The sequence below is a fragment of the Hyaena hyaena genome, unplaced genomic scaffold (genome assembly GCF_003009895.1).
Source record: "Hyaena hyaena isolate Hyena2069 unplaced genomic scaffold, ASM300989v1 scaffold_418, whole genome shotgun sequence".
NCBI classification, from domain to species: domain Eukaryota; kingdom Metazoa; phylum Chordata; class Mammalia; order Carnivora; family Hyaenidae; genus Hyaena; species Hyaena hyaena.
The window spans coordinates 1,113,288-1,131,136 of record NW_024081051.1 but is presented as its reverse complement, the minus strand read 5'-3'; the positions used below and the strand labels follow the sequence as shown (position 1 = coordinate 1,131,136).

The following is a 17,849-nucleotide window of genomic DNA, read 5'->3' as shown; positions in this document are numbered from 1 at the left end:
TGAAAAAAATGTTAGTGTTTATTTATTTTTGAAGGAGAGAGAGACAGAGTGTGAGCAGGGAAAGGGCAGAGAAAGAGGGAGACACAGAATCCAAAGGGACTCCAGGCTCTGAGCTGCCAACACAGAGCCCCAGGTGGGGGTCGAACCCACAAGCCATGAGATCATGACCTGAGCCTAAGTCAGACGCTCAACCCACAGAGCCACCCAGGCGCCCCTCTCCTCCCCGCTATATATCAGGTTACAAAAACTATATATCATAGTTACAAAAACTAACATATTTGTAGGTGGATGCAAGCTGTCCTTGCACCCAAACACCTACAGATCAAAATATGTATTATTTCATTGTAAATTTCTTTCCTTTATTTCTTTATATCAACATGAGGGTGTTATATTGATTATTAAAATTATGTGCAGTATAGTTCCCTTGAGTTTCATTAAGGATATTAAGGACAGAATTGCAGAATATTTGTTATAAAAGTGAGAGTTGGGCCACTCAGGATTGACAGCCATTATGCTAGATACATACCTTTTATGCCGTACATACATCTGACAGAATGTAGTTAGGTTTCAAATAGTCTAATGTGAATATACGTAATGCAGTCTCAGGTAATCTTCAAAATTATACATCAGATTACATTACATATAAGACCTGTCTTATACCTTGTTTTTAGGTATATTACATAATAGGAGACACAGAGGCTTTTAATTATCTCAATATGGCCATAGATATTCCATAGCTCTAACCATGGGTTAGAGTATTTATAATTGTACACAAATAGGATTATTCTGTTCCTAAATTTCAGAAAAGAAGCTAGAAATATAAAGCAAAGTACTAAAAACTAATTGACTATCAGATATCAGATGCCACTTTTAATTTTGCAGGTTGATTTTAACCCTTCTAGTTTTTAGGGAAAACTAAGTCCAGGGCTCTCTTTTATCTACATCTTCAACTGTTATTGATTGAATTGAGTAACCAAAAAAAGTAAATCAGATTCCTACCCCTAGGACCCCAGAATGTGACCTTATTTGCAAATAGGGCCATTGCAGATGTAACCAGTTATGACAAGGTCATTATGCAACAGGGTAGGACCTGATCCACTGTGATCTCTCCTTACACAAAGAGACTCGTACAGACCCAGGGACAACACCATGTGATAATGGAAGCAGAAGCTGAAGAGCTGGGTCGGCAAGCCAAGAGCACCCAGGATGGCCCCCAAACCGCAGAAGCTGGAAAAGGCAAGGAAGACGTCAGTTGGAACACAGCCCTGCTGACCCCTGGATTTGGGACTGATCGCCTCTAGGACTGTGAGGCACTGAAGTTCTGTTGTCTGAAGCCACCCAGCTTGTGGGCTTTCTATAACAGCCCTGGGCAACACTCAGCTTTTCTCTTTAATTCATATTTTAAAATTTCTTCTTTCATCTGCGATTCACCTGTTTCCCTTTGCGCTTTCTTCATTTCCAGCTAGGTAAAAGCTGTGCTGAGATTTTACATCTGCCCCGCAACCACAGGGACTCAGCTTGTTGTGTTCTTTATAGCAACACCATTGGCCAAAGGTGACAATTTCTTTGATCTCCTATGCCATGTATATGGTGACAAGATCAGGAACCAAAAACTGCACTGATACAATCGTGCCACCCATGACCTCCACCAAATCTAAAATTGCTTCAAGTTCAGGCTCTGCAGCATCTCCTTTATAGCATCAAGGAGAACTGTCACTCACTCACCTGGCTCCAACCTCCCCGCTTCCCCTGTACCAATCTCTTTCATAGTCACGACTCACCTTGAACTCTCTGTGCAGATGGAGCTGTGGTCCAGTCACTAGGACCAATTCTGATGTTAGGTAAGAGGGATTTGAGAGGTTCCCATCCACTTCTCCATGATGGTGGCTGAATTCCATGCATTTGGGCTCCTTGCTGCATCTTGGGCATTTCATTCCTTTATCCCAGCAGGGACACGCTACTTTGTGGTCATTGTGTAACTGCCTGTCCTCTTCACACAACCGCAAGAAGGGCCTGTTTCTCTTCTTTGTTTCTCCAAGGCTTAGCACAGCAACTGGCACACAGTAAGGCTTCAATATATATTCAATTGAATGAGATGAATAAGGGGATGGAAGCATCAAGCTGCACTTGCTCCTTACTTGCTTCTGACAAGTGGATGGTCTTCAGATTGTCCATATCCAGCATCTACCTCATGCCCCAATGAATGGGTAGTGCACACAAGTATGAACAAGGATGTCCAAAACCATTGCAAGATGAATTATGTTCTGGGTCACCTGGCTGGCTCAGTCAGAAGAGCATGAGACTCTTGATCTCAGAGTTGGGAGTTCAAGCCCCATGTTGGGTGCAGAGATTACTAAAAACAAACATAAATAAATACACTTTAAAAAAAGATAAATTACATTCTAGGAAAATCTCAGAACCTCTACTGATAGAACCACATAAGAAAGGGGCTTTAACATTCCCCTTTATGTTGGTTCAGAGATATTATGTATGATAGAAACTGAGGTTGGTTACAAGCTTAAAGTGAGGTGATTGTCCCGATTTGGCAATTATTTACGTCCTTATGGATATAAACACAGGATTGGAATATTTATTTATAAGGAATTATTCAGCAACGAGGGCCCCACCGATGGCCAAAAAGATACAAGAGAATATCAACCTGAGTTTTCTGAACCAGCAGATAGTAATCTGTCCTCACATGCAGGCTACGAAGGTTCTACCCTGTGCCCACATGCCAGACAGACTGGGACTCAGATGGACCCTGCATGGGCGAGACTGACCCTGAGGAGGAGGGACGCTCATTGAAGTGGGGAGGTCCTGACACCAAGCTTGGATAATCCCGATGCCCCCTATGTCCCTCCAGGCTGAGTGTCTGTTAATAAACCCTGCTTCGGGGCTCCTACACCCTCCCAGTGCCAACATGCCCAGTGTTCATAATAACGCTGGTCCCTGGTGCTGGTGCCTCTATTTTATTCCCCTACAGTTGCTCTGTGTACTGTCCTTAACCAGACCGGTTCCACCGGCCACCAAATGGCTAGACCATCTGTTCAATATCCTCCTGATTTGTTATTCATCTCAGAAGTGAGTTTTGAAAACACCTTTAGCCTTCTTTTCTCTAGACTAAATATTTCTGTAACTTTTCAACCCTTTGATTATTTTTGTTCCTTTTTTTGAATCCTTGCCAATTTTCCATATATTCTTACATGTAGAGTTTAAAAAATGTATGTGACTCTATGTACAAAACAGAGGCATAAAATATCAGTGATCATGACATATTTGTGGTGAAAACTGGCAAGGTCTAATCTCATATTCCAGACTTCCTAAAGGAAAGGAAAAGAGATTCTAACACTAACTGCTAGTAAACCATAGATCTATAAGATCTATAGATCTATAAGGAAAATAATCCACATGAATCCTTAAGATAAAAGGTATCATTTTAAAAATTATTTCGTACTATCACTCAGCCATCAAAAAGAGTGAAATCTTACCATTTGCAATGATGTGGATGGAATTAGAGTGTATTATGCTAAGCGAAATAAGTCAGGAAAAGACAAATACCATATGATTTCACTCATATGTGGAATTTAAGAAAGAAAACAGTGAACATAGGGGAAGGGAAGTAAAAATAAAATAAGACAAAAACAGCAAGGGAGGCAAAGCATAAGAGAGACTCAACTCTGGAGAACAAACTGAGGGTTGTCAGAGGAGAGTCGGGGGGGATGGGCTAAATGGGTGATGGACATTAAGGAGGGCACTTGTGATGAGCACTGGGTGTTTGGTGATGAATCACCAAGTTCTACCCCCGAAACAAATACTACATTATATGTTAACCAACTTGAATTTAAATAAAATCTTGAAAGAAAAAAAACACAATAAGTAAAAATAAAGAATTATTTCAAGCTAGGTAATAGAACAATTTTTTGTTCCTGGTAGTTCAAATATATTCCAGCTAACAGTCCATCATGCCAAATATGAAAAGATCAGGGCCTTTTATCAACAATTCTATTTAAAAGAAATGATTTGAGGGCACCTAGTTGTCTCAGTCCATTAAGCATCTGACTTCGGCTCAGGTCATGATCTCATGGTTCGTGGGTTCGAGCCCCACATCGGGCTCTGTGCTGACAGCTCAGAGCCTGGAGCCTGCTTCAGATTCTGTGTTTCCCTCTCTTTCTGTTCCTTTCCCACTCGCATTCTGTTTCTCTCTCAAAAATAAATAAACATTTAAAAAGATGATTTGTATACTGTTACCACATGTTGTACATTATCATCTTAAAATGTGAACACAAATATGTTAGGTACGTAAAATCAAAATAGGCGATTATGTCTTCTATGTTTTTTATGGCATGTCGATATACCGTAGTGTTGAACGACTCTAGGTATTTGTTCAAGTTCTCAGGAGAGCCAGGGTGGTGTGTGCAGTCAGGAAGTGCCCAGAGCCTGAGGTCCGGCTTCAAATCCCAGCTCTGTTCTCAACTAAGTGTACACCCCCTGACCCATCATCTCCTGAAGGCCTTTCCTTTCCTTATCTGTAAACAGGGAGTGATGGTAGTAATAATACCTGCCTCTAGGGGCCTTCTGAGCATTAAATAACTTAATACATTAAAAACAACAGCAAGTTAAGAGTCCAGTTCCACTCAGGTCATCAGCTCAAAGTTCGTGAGGTCAAGCCCCACATCGGGCTCTGTGCTGACAGCTCAGAGCCTGGAGCCTGCTTCAGATTCTTTGTCTCCCTCTCTCTCTCTGCCTCTCCCCTGCTCATGCTTTGCCTCTCTCTCTCAAAAATACATAAACATTTTTAAAAAATTAAAAATGACAACACCACCACTTAGGACATAGTAAGTTCTTCCAATTATAATTATCATGATCCTTTCTGTAATTATACTCTGAACATTAGCAAGGAGGCTAAAACAGTTCTCAACATTGAGCCTGTCTATTTGTGCCAGAACTCTCATGAGACAGTTCGTTCCTGAAGTCGTCATTTGCAATGAAGAATCGGAACAGTGTGATCATGCCATTTGATGAAGGTCCTAGGAATGCAGATTCCGGCTTAGCTCAGGTGCTCTCTCCATGGTGTTCCCGGGGTATGCTAACACCAAACAGAGGGAGAGGAGAGTTCTCCTCCTCCTCCTCCCTCCAAGACCCACCTCTGGTGTGTTTATCTCTGCAGCATCTCTCGCTGGCCTGAGATCCCAATGATGCTTCAAATGTCCACAGGGGCCTCATGTAGGGAAGCAGGCTGGGAATACGCAATCAACAGACACACCTAGCTTGCACGCTAATCACACATTAATATTCTCCCACTGAAACAAACGAAAGCACTTTTTCCCAGTGTTTAAAAACACAGGCTCAGTCACTTAAGCATCTGACTTCAGCTCAGGTCATGATCTCACCATTCATGAGTTCGAGTCCTGCAACAAGTGAGTTCATCTTCCCCTTCAGGTGAGCCCTCCGCTTCTCTCTTTCTCTCTCTTTATCTCCCCCTCTCTCTCTCTGCCCCTCATTCACTTGTGCGCGCTCTCTCTCTCTCAAAAAATAAAATAAAAATTAAAAAAAAAAACCACACAGTCTTCCTTGATTTGTCTTTCCTCTTCTCTATTTTGATAGTGACCCAGATACAGAGAACTAGTTTTGGTTGTTTGTTTGTTTTCATAAAAAAGTCGACAATACAGGCATCTAATAACAGTCTCTGAAGAGTTAGGAACAAGAGGGAGTGGTAGAGATTGTGTTGAACTGACCAGCACGTGTCCCATCCAAAGAGTTGAGTATTCCTAAGCTCTGCTTGGGATGCCATGAGGGAATGGGGACCACAGAAAAGTAGCCCAGAGCTTGGACTTTAATAATTTCCCAATTGTTAAACGTTAGCTCATTAACGTATGGAGACCGATCAAAATAATGCTGCAGAAAGGCCACGGGTGCGGGATGTAGCCTCCACAGTGCACGGGGTGCCATCACCATTGTAAATTGGACATGCTATCAATGGTGAGCCCGGAGTGTGCAACATGGTGGCGTGGGTCCAAACTACAGTAGGCAGGGGCTCTCTATCTCTCTGAGCAGAGAGTCTCTAAGACACTTTTTCAGACACTAGTGGGCACAAAGCCAGCGGAATGCCTGTTTACAATCAGAGTCCTGAGGCTCATTACCAGAGATTCTGAGGGGGAGGCCCAGGAATTTGCATTAAAAAAGAAAGCAAACATTCTTAGTAGTCTTCATTTTTAGAAAAGTTTTAGATTTATAGAAAAATTGAGAAGATAGTACCAAAATTCCCATAACCCTTACAGACATTTTCCCCTGTCATTAACGTCTTACGTTACTATGGTCTATTTGTGGCAAACCAGTATTGATATAGTATATGAACTAAAGGCCATACTTCATTTAGATTTCCTTGGTTTTCACCTACTGTCCTTTTTCTGTTCCAGGACCCTATCCGGGTGCCACATTACATTTAGTTGTCATGTCTCTTTAGGCTTTTCTTGACCGCGACAGGTTTGGGTTTTTTTTTTTTTTTTTTTAAATTTTAATGCTTTTTTTTTTTTTTAGAGAGGGAGGGAGACATAGAATCTGAAGCAGGTTCCAGGCTCTGAGCTGTCAGCACAGAGCCCAATGTCAGTCTTAATGAACCACAAGACCATGACCTGAGCCGAAGTTGGACACTTAACTGATTGAGCCACCCAGGCACTCCTTGACCATGACAGCTTTATGACTTTGTTTTCTACGACCTTGACAATTTTGAGGACTACTGGTCAAGAAGCTTGCAGGGTATTACACCTTTATTAGAACTTGTCTGGTGTTTTTCTCATGGTAAGATGGAGGTTTATAGTTGTTGGGGAAAATACCACAAAGATAATATGTTATTTTCATCATACAATATCAAGTATACATATTACCAAAGTGACTCATCACTGCTCTTGTTGACCTTGATCACCTGTTTGAGGTCATATTAGTCAGGCTTCTCCACTATAAAATTACCTGCCGCCCCTTTCATACTGTTCTTTTTGGAAAGGAGTCCCTATGGGCAGCCCACACTTGAGCAGGAAGTTCTGTTCGCCTCTCTGAAGATGCAGTGTGTATATAAATTACTTGGAATTCTTCTGCACAGGAGATTTATCTTTTCTCCCACATTTATTTATTCAACCATTTCTTTGTATCAGTATAGACTCATGGACATTTATTTTATACTTTCAGTTATAACCCAATACTACTTTGTGTTTTTGCCCAAATTATTTCAATTTTGGCCCCCCGGAGCTGGTTAGTTGACTCCTGTGTCCCTTTGATATACCCAATCAATGTGGGTTTTGAGTCAGCATTTTTAAAAAGCTCCCAAGTGATTCTGGTGCAGGTGGTCCAAGGACTGCATGGCCTCAGGGTGTACCATGAGCTCTGCCACCTGCAGAATCCCACCCATTCACTGATTTCTTCAGCAAGAGGTAAAGAATAACCCCTCTGTCTACTGTACCCATTCAGCAAACACCTACTAATGTCATCTCCCTGCCTCCTCTCTGCCAGGCACTGTGCTAGATTGTGGAAATGTAGAGCTTGTCTGGGAGTTCAGACTCGAGTAGACACGCTCCGGGGAAACATGGATGTGTTTAACAAGAGAGAGGACAAGCATGTCTGCCAGCCCTCTCACCTGTGCTTAGCTTCCCAGAGTGCTTTTCCATAGAAAAGAGCATATTAAGAATGGAGAGCAGAATAGGGGACATTAGAGGGGTTGGGCTCAAAGGCACCTATTTAATTTGGAATTAAACAGGAAGAAGATGCTTTATCCTCTGATACTGGAGAAAAGGAAATTGGCTCTAGAAATTTTTACAGATTGGTTGGTGTTGGGGGAGGCACGTTTGGGGTCACCTCACAAGCTTTAATTTTCTGGAGGATTCAGGAGGCCGGGTCCTCCTTACCAGAGGGAAGGGTCTGGAAACACGGGGCCCGGAAGGCAATTAAAGTTTTGAACTCGCTGTTTTGTGGGGGGAGGGAGGGGACATTGGTTGCAATCCAGTCAGAAGACAAAACCACAGCCATAACTTGAGAAGAGAGAATGAAAAATAGGCTTGTTAACCTACTCCAGGACAACTCCGAGATATCACAGAGGAGGCAGGTACCACCTCACCCCTCAGGCTACACAAAGGAAGGAAAGTGGTTGGAGTAATTAAAACCTTACTGCTTGGAGGAGTGCTCCCAGCCCTCAGAGGAGGGTGTACTGGCCAGTTGGTGATGGCTAGGAGCACTCAAACTGCCTCTGCACACGTTGGAGCCCCTGGAAACCGGATTTGGCTGCTCCTACAGGAAGGAAGTGCCCCTTCTGGGTGGAGAGGCATTTGCTGGACAACCACAAACAGAAAGGGGGTCACAGGACCCTCCTTCCTCTAGTCTTGCAGCCTTCCCGTAGCACCTCTAATTGGTAGAGCCCAATGTGTGGTTTGCAGGGTCTCAGCCTAGCATCACGAAGCCACGTAGGGAAGCATGGGTTTGGAACTGAGAGGCAACGACCGTTGTAGGCCACCTCTCAACTATGTGAATGACATTTAGAGACTGGGTACACTTGTGGGTGTACACTGGCTGAATTTCTTTCCTGCCTTGTCTGCAAATTGTCTCTTGTTCTATGCCTTCTTCCATGTTGCAGGTTTCTTCTCTTTCCAGGAGTCCACTGATTCCCTTGGTTGTTAAACCTCTTCCAGAAAAGTCCTGATGGACCATCTGGAACCAAAAGTTTACCCCATCGACCCAACAAGTGGATTAACAAAATGTGGTATATACATGTCATGTATTATTATTATTATAATTCAGCTTTAAAGATGAAGGAAATTCTCACACATGCTACAACATGAATGAACCATGAGGACATTATAGAAACCAGTCATTAAAAAAAAAAGAGAAATACTGTCTGATTCTGTTTATATGAGGTCTGTAGAGTAGTCAAATTTACAGAGACAGAAAATAGAATGCAGTTGCCAGGGGAAGCAGGGAGAGGAAATAGGAAGTTATTGTTGAATGGGTACAGAGTTTCAGTTTTGCAAGATGAAAAATGTTCTCAGTCAGTTAAGCCTCCAACTGTCATCAGTTCATGGGGTCAAGCTGCGCATCAGGCTCTGTGCTGACAATGTGGAGCCTGCTTGGAATTCTCTTCCTCTCTCCCTCTCTTTCTGCCCTTCTTCTGGATTGCATTCTCACGCTCTCTCATTCTCTCTCACAAAATAAAGAGGCTGAAAAGAAAAGAAAAGAAAAGAAAAGAAAAGAAAAGAAAAATGTCTGCAGATGGATGTTGGTGATGAATGTACTTTATGCCACAGAATGTACACTTAAACATGATTAAGATGGTTAATTTTAGAGCATGTGTATTTTCCACAGTGAAATATGTTTTTTTAAAAATATTTTTTATTTATTTCTAGGAGAGAGAGAGAGAGAGAGAGACAGCGTGAGCAGGGGAGGGTCAGGGAGAGAGGGAGTCACAGACTGAAACAGGCTCCAGGCTCTGAGCTGGCAGTCAGCACAGAGCCCGACGCGGGGCCCGAACCCATGAACCGCGAGATCATGACCTAAGCGAAAGTCGGACGCTTAACCGACTAAGCCACCCAGGTGCCCCGAAATATGTTTTAAAAGGACCAAAAACAAGGTTGCAGCTGGAAGGAACGGGTAGGTGGCCGCTGGCCTGGTGTGTCACGTCTGTACTTGGTGATTCATTCGTCAACTCAACTCGGTGAGCAGCATTTTCCAGGCCTCGCCTGGAAGTTCCAATGAGCCCGTGTCCCCATTTACCCTGCTGCACATTCTCCCGAGATGTACACGTCCAGAGGCAGCCCTCCCCCTCCATCAGTGGATGATAATTATAGCCAGTATCAACCCAGAATTTACAATGTGCCAGTCACGCGTGTTAACCAGAGCACACCTGTGTTGTAAAAGTCTGTTGTCATCTCTGTATTACTGATGAGGACACCAAAGCTCAGACAGATTGTGTAGGTCACTTACCTGCTGAGTGGAGAAGCCAGGACTGATGGAGGCTCCTGGACAGAGCCCGTGCCCTAATCCCTGTACTCTACCGCCCCCTAGTGGACCCTCGCCTCGCGTGTCTCACCAACACGATCCGAGCACCCGTTTCTCTCCCACTGGGTAACAGCATTTCGCAGGAGTTATTTCATGCTTCCGGTGCGGGGTAGACACCCGGGCAGGGCACGCCCCTCCTCTCAGCGCGGGCACCGCGCCGGCTGTGTACGCAAGTGGCAGAAGTGGCTGAGGTAGCTGCAGGCCTGGTGAGGCTCCCCAGGTCCTCACCTCCCGGCAAGAGCCCTGCTGGCTTCCGAGGCTTGTGGGGGATTGTCATGTGTTGCTTCCGAGGTTCCATCACTCCCTGCAGGAGCCTCCCTGGTAGGTTTTAGGGTTTTCCTAAGCTGTAAAGAACTGTAAAGAAACTCCTGGGTTGGGGGTGCCTGGCTGGCTCACTGCGAGGAGCATGCTACCCTTGATCTCAGTGTGGTGAGTTTGAGCAGCACAAGGAACGTAGCGATTACTCGCACAAATAAAACCTAAAAGGAAAAAAAAAAAAGTTCCTGGATTTCTATATCCCAGCCATACGAAGTGTTTTCAAGCCCACAACTCCCCAAGCTTCTCTCTTGATCTGAGTGGTCTGCGAGGGATTGTGTGCAGGGGTTCTATCCCTTGAGAAACGCTTTTTCTACACCACACAGGCCACTACTCCGTGCCTTCAGGATTTCTAGCTAGGTAAGCCCAGGTATCTCGGGTGAGCCCGTATCTTTTGTTGTTGGATCCAGGATTCAATTGAGGTTCGTTCACACATTGCATTTGGTTGTGATGTATGTTTAGTCTTTTTTAATCCAGAATAATCCCCCACCTTATTGTGTATTGTTTTGTCATGTGGAACTTTCTGGAAGAGTTCAGGTGACTTGCTTTAGATTGTCTCCTAGGCTGAATTTGTAGAATAGTTTCTTCATGATTGGATTCAGTTTAAATCTTTTTGGCAAGTTTACTTCGTAGATGACGTTTTGTGTTTATTGCCTCCTCTCACAAGGCACACAAACCTCATTTGAGAATGGCACACGACAATTATATAGTGACAGTGTGTCACATAGCAGGCTGAGAAGTCTGCTGTGCAATGAGTATGCACGGGTGCCATTGATATGATTGTGAGGTGACATAAAGAAAAAAAAAACCAGAATGGCAGGCTTGTCAATTGGAAATAGGTTTGTCTACACACAGCAGAAAATTCAGCTCACAGTAGCTACCAAATAGAGCTTTGGGTTTTGGTTTTGATTTTGATTTTGTTTTTTGCCCAGCTGCAAGTCTAGAGCTGATATGACAGCTTCACCACTTTCTCTCTCTCTCTCTCTGCCACCATTAGGGTGTTGCTTCTGTTTCCACGGATCCAAGATGGCTTCTGCCCCTCAGACATTTGACTTCCTTCTAGGCAGGAATGAGAAAAGGGGCAAACCTACTGATTCTGCTCTCCTTTGAAGGAGTTTTACCCAAAGCAGCACCCAGTGATTCTGCTCAAATCTCATTGGTTAGCACTGTGTCGCATCGTTGTCCGGGAACACTGTTACCAGGAATTAAAACAGGCAGCTTCTATTAGTAAGGCAGAAGGGGAGAATGGCTATTAGGTAGGCAATTGGCAGTCTTTGCCATGGAGAATAACAAAGATTTTTAATGGCTGGAGAGATAGTGACACAGATTAAACATGAGACTTTAAAAGTTCCTACCAACCTAGGGAAAACCTGATTGTTCTGTAGCCATGGTAACAAGTAGCCACCAGAACTGGTTTTATATGCACTCAATCGATCAATGACAACTTGACTCAGTGAACGTGTGTTTACAAGCTAACCAATTAGTTCAACCCCTATCTTATGCAAATAAGCCAATCAGAGATGGACTCACTTTAATAAACACACTTGAGTGCCAACCAACCAATAGTAACTCAGCCAGCAACCACACTTATCCAGATGATGGTAACCCACTTATGCCTCCAAAAGTCTCCCAATCCCCAAGCTCGTGTTCCCAAAACCCTATGTAAGTCGACACTGTACTCTGCACTGGGAGACCGAGCCAAGCCAGCATAGCCCTCCCTTGTTATATCAGCAATGAATTCAGCTTAGTTTTCCTACTTCAGATATTAAGTATGGTCCTGTTATAATAAAACCAGAATCATGCTTTTTAATTTGTTTGTATCCTCCATGGAGAACTCATTCCCCAAGCAAAGCCCTCACACATCTCCATCCATAGCCTTAGTGGACGAGGCCCTAAAGCATCCAGGGATGTCTGCATGTATCCAGCAACACAGGGTGATGGAGAAGGGTAAAACCATGACCCGGAGCGCCTCGCGTTGGGGAATCCCAGTGTTGACGGTTACAGGTGATCTGTCTGTTTAGAGAAGACCTCTTGGTTACTATTAAGAAACAGACGATAGAGGTGAACACTAGCTGAACAGCTTAGGGGAAGAGTAGTCACATGATGGTTTGGGGGCCAGTCTGCCTCCCCTCTGATCTACCTGCACCCCACCCCTAGCCTTGTATTTAATATTTTTTATTAATTATTTTTGAGAGAGAGGCAGAGACAGAGAGAGACAGAGTATGAGCGGGAGAGGGGCAGGGAGAGAGGGAGACCCAGAATCTGAAGCAGGCTCCAGGCTCTGAGCTGTCAGCACAGATCCCCATGAGGGGCTCGATCCATGAACCACGAGATCAAAACCTGGTCTGAAGTCATACGCTTAACCGACTGACTTAACTGACTTAACTACAGGTGCCCCTGTATTTAATACTTTTAAATTGTTACATTTGGGGGAAGGGGAATAACCTGTTGTTGTTGTAGTGGTGGTCATAAACTGCACCTAACATAACATTTACATTTTAACTCTTTTTATGTGTACAATGCAGTGGCATTAAGTATGTTCATAAGGCTGTGTAACAAATTCCACTATCCATTTCCAGACTTTTTCATCATCCTCAACAATAAAACTCTTGTACCTATTCAACACTAACTCTCCATTTCCTCCTCCCTCCAGCCCCTGGAAACCACTGTTATATGTTCTGTCTCTACACATTTGTCTATCTTAAGTACCTCATGTAAGTGGAATGACACAACATTTGTCTTTTTGTGTCTGGCTTATGACCCTTAGCATAGTATTTTCAAGGTTTATCCATGTTGGAGCATATATCAGAATTTCCTTCCTCTTAGGGCTAAAGAATAGTCCATTGTGTGGATATGCCACATTTTGTTTATCCATTTATCTTAATGATGAACCTTTGGGTTGTTTTCACCTTTTGGCTATTGTGAATATGGCTGCTATGAACATTTGTGTACAAGTATAAGTGTAACATTTTACATTTATAATAGCAACTACATAATCTCTCTCTTTTGCCTCTTGGCATTCCACGTCAAAAATAGTTACTCTCTGGCCCTCTCCAGGCAAAGTTTGCCAAGTCCTAGTGTAAGGGATGGGTTCAGGACAGAGAGCCACCCCGCCGTAGTCCATTCATAGTGGCTTGTTGAATAAGGAGGAGAGAAGAAGAGAAGAGCTGGTATTTGGTGGAAATGAGTGTGTGGGGTTAGTCTCTGTTAGGGCCGCCATAGCAAAGTACCACAGACTGGGGGACGTGAAACAACATTTCTTCCCTCCCAGTTCTGGAAGCTGGAAGCCAAAGATTAAGAGATCAGCAGGATTGGTTTCTTCTAGGGCCTCCCTCCTTGGTTTGTTGATGACCGTTTTGTCCCTGTATCTTCACATGGTCTTCCCCGTGTGTACCTGGGTTGTAATCTCCTGTTCTCACAAAGACGCAAGTCTTGTTGGGATTAGGACCTACCTTCATGACCTTATTCAGGCTCAATTACATCTTTAAAAGCCCGATCTCCAAATACAGCCACATTCTGAGCTCCTGGAGGTAGAGCTTCAACCCAAACATTTTGAGGGAACACAATTTAGCCTGTAAACAGGGCCCACACTCCACCTACGAAGTACCAGGCCTTTAAAAGACCAACACATTCTTGACTCAGTCTGGTAGTGATGATGTTGGAAGTGAGGAAAGATACACAGATGTACTCCTACCCTCATAAACTTTGGCTCAGAAACGGGGTAAGTCTGAGTCTGCTAGTGGAGAAAGCTCACTGCCATAAAGGTTTGCTGAGGACAAGTGCAAAGAACTTCATTTTGGACGGTATGTATTTTTATAGCATTTCCTAGATTTTTTTTTTCTTGTGACAATAAAGAGTACCAAAAAAAAAAAAAAAAAAAAAAAAAAAAAGGAAAGAAAATCCAGTATAATTTTAGCAGCAATTAACCTGAATTCATGGAGGAGTGCTTTTGCCCTGCTGTGACCTGGCTACGGTGAAGGTGTCCAGTCCAGGTTTTCTGCTGGGAATTCTGCTCCCAGACCTTCTCTGCCCTGAGAACATCATTACCACCCTCACCCCTGTCCATAGTTATCTCGTCTCTGTTCAAAAAGAATCATGACCAGAGGACACTTTAAAGGAACATGACCAGACACACTTTGGGGCCAAGTAGTGACCTTGTCACTCAGTGGAGGCAGCTGGGGCCAAACTCGTGTCACATTTTGCTTTCTTCTGTTTGGCTCAGAGGCAGAAAATACTACAGTTTCTGACCTATGACATGAAAAAAAACACACACAAAAAACCCAGCCCACAGGTCCCCACACTTCAAGCCCCCACTGACAGAACAAGAATAGACACTTTGAAATGTTTAGAACAAAAATTTTCACACGGACTGACCTTGTTTCCTTTTAGGACGCTGGAGCAGATTCTGGTCAGATGAAGCAGCAGCGATAAAAGATCCAATTGCAAGAACTATAATAAGACAATCCTTTTGAAGTACTGTAAAACCGGCAAATATCTCCAGTGCCCTCAAAACTGGTTTGGAAAAAGTAGAATGGTTTGGTTCTTAAAGAACCACTTAGAAGAAGCTACTTAGCTCCAAACTAGATTTAAGTACAGTGGGTTAGATATTAAACATAAAAGGTTCAGGGGCACCTGGTTGGCTCAGTCGGAAGAGCATGTGACTCTAGATCTCCGAGTTGTGAGTTCGAGCCCCTCGTTGGGCGTAGAGATTACATACACACCTATGTACAAATAAACTTACAAAATCAAAATAAAAGATTCAGGCAGCCAATGTGTAATTTCAGACACCTAAGGCCATTAGCACACTGTTCATTCCACTTAGATGAGCAATGCACTCCTTTCCTGAATATCCTTTAGGCTCTGTTTCCTGTAACAGCTGTTTTCAGCAGGATTCCTCATTTCCTTCTTTAGATATGTTTTCTCAGACCTTCCTTTTCTCACCAGTTTTTCCTAGTTGCGACCTCCTTTGCTTCTGTCCACTTTCACATTCTATATTGTCTCCTATTTGGACCTTGCATCCCCTATGGAAGGCAGTACCAATGCCTCCAGAAGTTAGTCCTAGAACTAGAAGCTGGTGCATCACTGGGGCTGATCTAGGTCTAACCTACGGAGGAGGGGTGGTGGTCTCTCACCTTGTCAGGTGACTTTATCCAGTGCCCGGCACATAGTTTGGGTTTGCGCTCAGTAAGGTTAGATTCCGTTACTGCGGAGACAGGCTGGACCTAGCAAGACGTTAGTGGGTGTCAGTGGAGATGAAAAGGTAACTAAATGCAGGAAATACCAGGAATATAAATACAGTCTGTCTTAGAAATAATCTCTAGGGTGCCTGAGTGTTTCAGTAGGTTAAGTGTCTGACTCTTGATTTCGGCTCAGGTCATGATCTCATAGTTTCTTGGGTTTGAGCCCTACATCAGGCTCCCCATTGAGCATGAAGCCTGCATGGGATTCTCTCTCTCTGCCCCTCCTCCACACTCTGTCTCTCTCAAAATAAATAAATAAATAAACTTTTAAAAAAGATCATGGTCTATTTTCTTGCACGAAGACTGCTACCCACTCAGCCTTGCTACTACTATTATTGCATCAATAATATGAATATACAATTCTAAATATACAATACAATTATATAATATACACTCTCATTGAAGGCCATCTCCTTCACTTTTGAATTGTATCTCATCATTTGTCAACTATTCAAGAACAGATGTGGTTGTTAATAGTCTCTCCTGAAAGAACTATTTTCACTTCTTTTTTTTTTAATGTTTATTTATTTTTGAGAGAGAGAGAGGGAGGGAGAGACAGAGCACGAGCAAGGGAAGGGCAGAGGCAGAGGAAGACACAGAATCTGAAGCAGGCTCCAGGCTCTGAGCTGTCAGCACAGAGCCCGACACAGGGCTCGAACTCACAAACTGTGAGATCATGACCTGAGCCGAAGTCAGACACTTAACTGACTGAGCTACCCAGGCGCCCCTATTTTCACTTCTTTTTAGATGCTTTAAAAATATTTTGTCCAAGAATATATATCTTTTTATTCTTCTCCTGCTTTCCCATCATATTTCTGTTCCCCATGATGAAGAATGTCAGACTGGCTGCTACTTGCTTTGCCCATTTCTTCATCTCCCATCCTCTCTTCAGTCCATTCCAGGTGAGCTTTTGACCCATGCTCACTGGAATTGTGCTCAGTCGAGTCATTAGTGACATCTACATGGCAAGATCCAATAGTCAGTCCTTTGTCCTTAGCACGGTTGACCTCTTAGCAACTTTGGACATTCATTCTTCTTTTTAAAAAATAAAATTATTGGGGCACCTGGGTGGCTCAGTCGGTTAAGGGTCCAACTTTGGCTCAGGTTATGATCTCACAGTTGGTGAGTTCTAGCCTAGAGCCTGCTTTGGATCCTCCGTCTCTGCCTCTCTCTGCCTTGGTTTGTTAGTTCAAGCCCCATGTCGGGCTCTGTGCTGACAGCTCAGAGCCTGGAGCCTGCTTCAGATTCTGTGTCTCCTTCTCTCTCTGCCCCTCCCCTACTCATACTCTGTCTCTCTCTCTTGAAAATAAATAAAACATTCAAAAAAACATTGTGCAAACAAAATAAAAATGACAAAATAATGATCATGACATTTTCCATGCATTCAGAAAAAATAAAGATTACTATAATACACACCAGTGTGCCCATCAGTCAGCTTCTAAAGCAGAACATTTCCACTAGAAGCTCCTGTGTGTCTTTCTCTGATTGTTTATCCCTACCTACCCCCTGGACATAACCACTTTCCTTTTGAGATTATTATTCCCTTGCTATCCTACATTGTTTTGCTAGGTACATATATCTCTAACAATGTATTAGTTTTAGTTTTATAAACTTTACAGAAGTGGAAACTTAGTGCACATATTTCGGTGATTAGTTTTTTTCTCTCAACATTGTGTTTATGAGATTTATTCACGATGCTACATGTAAGCTTGTTTACACCGCTATGCCGTGTTCCAGCGCATGCTGTATTATATCTATTGCTATATGACAAATTACTTTATAATTTAGCAGCTCAAAACAAGAATAAACAGTTTCTGTAGGTCAGGAATTAAGGAGAATCTCAGCTGAGTTGTGCCACTACAGGGTCTTTCGGGAGGTTACAGTCAACATATTGGCTAAGTATGTAGTTATCTGGAGGCTTGATGTGGGCTGAGGATTCATTTCCAGGATGGCTCACTCACAAGACTGAGGATGGTGCTGGTTGTTGGAAAGAGATCTCAGCTCCTAGCTGTGTGGATATCTCCATAGGGCTGCTTGAGTATCCTTATAACATAGCACCTGGCTTCCTCCAGAGAGAACGAACCAAGCAAGCAAGGGAGAAGTCACAATGACTCTTATGACCTAGTCTTGGAAGCCACACACCATCATTTCTGAAATATCCCATTGGTTATGTAGCTCAGTTCTAGTCAGTGTGGGAGGGAACCACAGAGTACATAAATACCAGGAAGAGACATTGGAGGTGCCCCAGAAGCTGGCTAC

General features: G+C 43.3%; 1 long non-coding RNA gene across 1 annotated transcript; it reads right to left on the bottom strand.

Moving 5' to 3' along the window:
• Window positions 1–12,184: 12,184 nt before the first annotated feature.
• LOC120245450 lies at window positions 12,185–17,653 on the bottom strand. The gene is made up of 4 exons (XR_005531792.1): window positions 17,552–17,653; window positions 15,483–15,572; window positions 14,725–14,799; window positions 12,185–12,388 (listed from the first exon to the last, which is right to left on the bottom strand). It is a non-coding gene; the product is annotated as an uncharacterized LOC120245450 (long non-coding RNA).
• Between the last annotated feature and the right edge of the window lie 196 nt (window positions 17,654–17,849).